This window comes from Petromyzon marinus, unplaced genomic scaffold (assembly GCF_048934315.1).
Source record: "Petromyzon marinus isolate PM22_M1 ecotype Great Lakes invasive population unplaced genomic scaffold, UKy_Petmar_22M1.pri1.0 PM_Scaffold_45, whole genome shotgun sequence".
Lineage (NCBI taxonomy): Eukaryota > Metazoa > Chordata > Hyperoartia > Petromyzontiformes > Petromyzontidae > Petromyzon > Petromyzon marinus.
This window is the reverse complement of record NW_027423446.1, coordinates 42,184-47,669: the sequence shown is the minus strand read 5'-3', so window position 1 is coordinate 47,669 and position 5,486 is coordinate 42,184. Positions and strand designations below refer to the sequence as shown.

The window sequence follows — 5,486 nt, the reverse complement described above, 5'->3', positions numbered from 1 at the left end:
CACACTACAGTATACACTATACACTACATACTACAGTATACACTACACTATATACTACAGTATACACTATATACTACAGTATACACTACACTATATACTACAGTATACACTATACTATATACTACAGTATGCACTACACTACAGTATACACTACACACCACACTATACACTATATACTACAGTATACACTATACACTACACTATATACTACAGTATACACTACACTATACTAGTATACTACACTATATACTACAGTATACACTACACAATATACACTACACTAGTATACTACACAATACAATACGCCACTACGCTACACACCACTACGCTACACACCACTACGCTACACTACACACCACTACACTATACACTACAATATACACTATACACTACCGCACGTTTACACTACCACACGTTTACACTACCGCACGTTTACACTACCGTACGTTTACACTACCGCACTTTTACACTACAGCACTTTTACACTACACACTTCTACACTACTACACTATACCCTACACTATACACTAATATACACTACACACTACTACACTATACACTTCTACACTACACACTATACACTACACTATACACTACACTATATGTAGTGGGTTCGAATTAGGTGCACACACGACTCCTTGGGAGGCAACGCTGGTTTATTAGAACGGTAAGTAATATAACACTGCACATAAGGTGGTGACCACCGACCTACTCTAGCTAACACATACTTCTCAAATACTCTAGCGTGACCCAGCCAGGTGGGCTACTGCCAGGTCCGCTGACTGGAGGCTTGACTCTTCTTGGCATCTTCACGATGCATCTTCGTTCTTGATACGGGCAGCCTCGAACCTCGTGAGGAGGCTGCTTATATGGGCGTCGGCGTGCCCGGGCCCCGCCCCGGCCACGCCTCCCTTCGAGAACCTTCTCGAAGCCCCCCTGCTGTCCACGTGCCCTCCGAGGTGCCCCCTAGGCCCCCGGCCCCCACTGGGGTCCAGTCACGTGTCCAGCCGGGGTCACAGAGAGTGCCACGGCCTCACACCACCCTCGTGGCCTCCCGAGCCCAGCACCGGCCCTGACGTCATTCCCGCCTCCAGCCGGGATGACGTCATGCGTGTGTTCACCCGCGTGATCATGACGCTCCCCCGCATAGTGACGTCACGCTTGTGCGTGTGTACACAGTAGTGATGCTACCATCACTACATCACCCTCCCCCATGTAAAAAAAAACCAGCCGTCTCGGCTATGATAATACAGAAAAAACACAGTGTGCCTCCAACAACAACAAACAACCGGCGACCGACAATAATCACCCCGAGAAACATGTACACATACCGAGAGGGGGGGAAGGGAAGAATGTATGGAATGAAGGGAACCAACAACAACATGTACACCAAAAGAACTGGTCAACCCACTTATCCCTCAGCACAGCCCATCCGTGTGAATTTGTACGCATGCACCGACATATGAATGTGGCTGCTTGACAACGGTGTAGGCAATCAACAAGGTGTGAGAGTCATGGACAGCGGCCAGTCTTCAAACGAATTCGCGTGGCCGAGCCTCGAGGGGAGGCGAGCACACTCTCCCTGGAGGTCCTGGGGGAACTTGAAAAAGGCCCAAAAAGGGCACGGCCCCTCCCCAGGAGTTGGGCAACAGGATGAGCAGGAGTGACGTACGGGCGCTCCACTCCCCCCTTCAAGTCCACATCCGGTCAGCACAACCGGCGACTCCAAGGGCGGCAGGTGCAGGAATCCTGTGACAAGGAGAAACCACCTCCTGAAGCACAGCACCACAAGCCCACGCCTTAGCTCGTCGGACACGACAGCCACCCGGCCCAGGGAAGTGGAGATGATCGTATTCCGCCCGGCGGAAGAAATAAAAACAAAAATACATAGATTCCGACGCGTTGGATGCACAACCAACACCGGTAAAATCAAACCAAAACCACACAACCACCCCATAGATGGCAGGGTCTCACACCGCTCTATCGTTCCACCCCACAGGTGGCAATAGGGCGAAGACCGAAAGTCTAACACCCACCTACAAACACCACTTAACATTCCGGACATCTCCCTACGTCCCAGGTCAAGAAGTCGCACTTCAGGGTCGACCCATGTACTGGCTCAAGGAAGTCGCTCTTCAAGGTCGAGCCAGTATGCTGCAACCAAAGGTACAACCGTTGGATGTTGTACAACATCCCGGGTCAAGGAAGTCATGCTTCCAGGTTGACCCATGTACTGGGCAAAGAAGTCGCACTTCAGCGTTGCCTCAGTATCTACATTTTTTGTAAAAAAATGTTAAATCGACGTGACAAAAAAAATGCCTGATCTTGCCCAGAAATGGTTCACACAAATACCCATGCACGTACAAAATGGCGGCCGCATGCACGACCCGCATCCCCTGCGGTTTCCCGCGCTCACACAAAATGGCGGCCCCACGCGCGTTTTCCGCGCTCGCACAACTCAGAAGCCCTCCCTTGAAGGCCAACCCAGACATCTCATGCCACTCGGTAGCACCCCCCGCCTTTCCAACGCGCACGTGTCAGCCGTATCGGGGGAATTATAACCCAGTCTCTCTCCAAGACTCGCATCGCAGCATGTAGCTGTTCCGACCGAGCTGAGAAGACACAAGAACACCTCTCTCCAGGACTCGCATTGCAGCAATCAGCTGTCCCAACCGGGTTGAGAGGACACACCAACCCCTCTCTCCAAGCCTCGCATTGCAGCATTTAGCTGTACCAACCGAGCTGAGAGAGCAACTCACCACAAGCTCCCTGAGCCTCTGGCTCACTGTCTCAGACGCGCCTCGGAGTGTCCCGATCTCCGGGCCGCCAGGTCAAGCCATCAGCCACACCATGACGGGACCACACTAGTGTCAACACGCAACAATGACAGGGGCATTCTGGTCAGGATCTTTGGCCCAGATTAGCCACAGCCAGCAGCACAATCCAAATCACTGGCACCATGTCATCATCACAATTTAACGATCCGCAACAAGGATCACAACAATGTACGTCACAACCCGTATCAGTGCAGAGAGACAGTCTATGCAGTACACACAGTCCACACATCGCGATCTCGAGAAAAATCCCATACAATCAACACTTCGTTAACAAATGTGGCACAAGCTATATATTAACAATCACGAACAAAGCTCCATACAAAGCATACATTGTTAACACTCACAAGCAAAGTTTCGCACAGTCACACATTGACAACATTCACGAGCGAAGCTCCATACTGTATACGCAAAAACAATCGCGACTCCGCAACGGCAATCAATCAAAGTGTCAACAAATCATTAACCCGGCAATTAACTGGATCTTAACGGAGGCCGAGACCCCCCACATAGCCGAATTAATCATTAACTGGCTCCTTAAGATAACAATCCCGACGCCGTACTTAACACTGTTACAAAGCAGACACACGCACGGGCGCCGCGTCAATCTGCCACGCACCCAACCCAACTAACACGTATCGCAACCCAGCGAGTAAAAAAACCACCTAATCGCAACCCGGCACACGCAAGATGGGTGAAGTGTGTTTTTAGGGCCGGGTGCATTGTGTCACGACTCGCCTGAGAGGCTGTGAGGAACGGAGGCTGCACTGTGGAACTTGAAGACTCTTGGATGGTGAGCACAGGATGCCACCAAGACGGCCCAAGATCTCCCTCCACAGGCGTTGAGAATGGCGGGAGCGGCGTTTTGGCGGGAACCGCGTCCCGACCGCCCGCCAAGATGGCGGCCGCGCGTGCACCATGCGCGCGCGAATTTCCCGCCCAGGCACCCGCAGCGGCGGCGTCCTCTCTCCTCCAGCTCCGTCGCTCTCTCTCTCGATGGCGGCGAAGCAGCGACGTGATGTGCGTGCTGCTGCCCCGCCTGCAGCGCCATCTCCCTCCTTCACCGAGGCTGCAGAACCCCGGGGCTGCCCCGAAGATGATCGTCTCGCCTCCTCGTCGTGTGAAAGTGAGCAGGTAAGTTGTAGTAATCGTGCACATATTATACTGACTAGGATAACACCTAACGTTATTTATTTTTCCACAACTTCTGACACCAAATGTAGTGGGTTCGAATTAGGTGCACACACGACTCCTTGGGAGGCAACGCTGGTTTATTAGAACGGTAAGTAATATAACACTGCACATAAGGTGGTGACCACCAACCTACTCTAGCTAACACATACTTCTCTAATACTCTAGCGTGACCCAGCCAGGTGGGCTACTGCCAGGTCCGCTGACTGGAGGCTTGACTCTTCTTGGCATCTTCACGATGCATCTTCGTTCTTGATACGGGCAGCCTCGAACCTCGTGAGGAGGCTGCTTATATGGGCGTCGGCGTGCCCGGGCCCCGCCCCGGCCACGCCTCCCTTCGAGAACCCTCTCGAAGCCCCCCTGCTGTCCACGTGCCCTCCGAGGTGTCCCCTAGGCCCCCGGCCCCCACTGGGGTCCAGTCACGTGTCCAGCCGGGGTCACAGAGAGTGCCACGGCCTCACACCACCCTCGTGGCCTCCCGAGCCCAGAACCGGCCCTGACGTCATTTCCGCCTCCAGCCGGGATGACGTCATGCGTGTGTGTAGACCCGCGTGCTCATGACGCTCCCCCGCATAGTGATGTCACGCTTGTGCGTGTGTACACAGTAGTGATGCTACCATCACTACACATGTAAAACAAAACCTTCAAGTAAACTTCTGTAAGGCCTTTGAAGTGTTTTTCGTTAGCGAAAAACGCGTAAGTAAATCTACAAGGAGCACAGTTTGAAAGGGACGTGTGAGAGTTAGTGCCACAATGAGTCTATCTCGTAACAACAACCAGAATACAATTCCAGCTTGCATACATGGCCAGGAGTGGAAGTGTCAAGCGAAGAAGTTGAGGTTAAAAGTGAAGATAAAGATTCTGCTCCAGGATGTGACCTCCATGTGTGTGTTCTCCGGTGGTTCTGAAGAGTTGTTGAATAAGAAAATGCCTTCCCGTACACTGCACGTGAAGGGCTTCTCTCCTGTGTGTGTTCCTCTAGTGCCGCTACAAGTTCCCAGTGGTATCTGTGCTGTATGAACACTGCTCGTCCTGCACCTTTTAGCACTGGGTTGTGTCGAGGGTTTCTCCTCCATGCGATTGATTCTGCAGATATACATATTACTCACAATATACACCCATTACAAAGACAAGGATTCCCTGTATAGCCATAAAAGACTTTGGGCAAGTGTTGTTTGCAAGCATCTTTGGAGGCCTGCACAGCGCACGACGGGATGGGTGGCCAACATCACGTCCGGGCGCCTTTGTCTCCCAGGTGTCGATGGTTACACATCATACAAACTCCTAATTTCAGGTCGAGTCTACCTAGGGAAGGTATATCACTAGTGTTGGTCGTGAGTGGGAATTGAACTCGGTTCGCTCCCTACACACCAGCTCCTATGTATTGTCTAGGAATGTTTTTTGTATAGGGTTTTTATTTCCTTGTTAATTTGGCATCAAATAAAGTGCTTAGTTACGTCT

The 5,486-nt window shown here is 51.7% G+C and overlaps 1 long non-coding RNA gene across 1 annotated transcript; it reads right to left on the bottom strand.

The window, feature by feature from the left end:
* Positions 1 to 638: 638 nt before the first annotated feature.
* Positions 639 to 5,286, bottom strand: LOC142923363 (uncharacterized). The gene is made up of 2 exons (XR_012940703.1): positions 2,760 to 5,286; positions 639 to 1,749 (listed from the first exon to the last, which is right to left on the bottom strand). It is a non-coding gene; the product is annotated as an uncharacterized LOC142923363 (long non-coding RNA).
* Between the last annotated feature and the right edge of the window lie 200 nt (positions 5,287 to 5,486).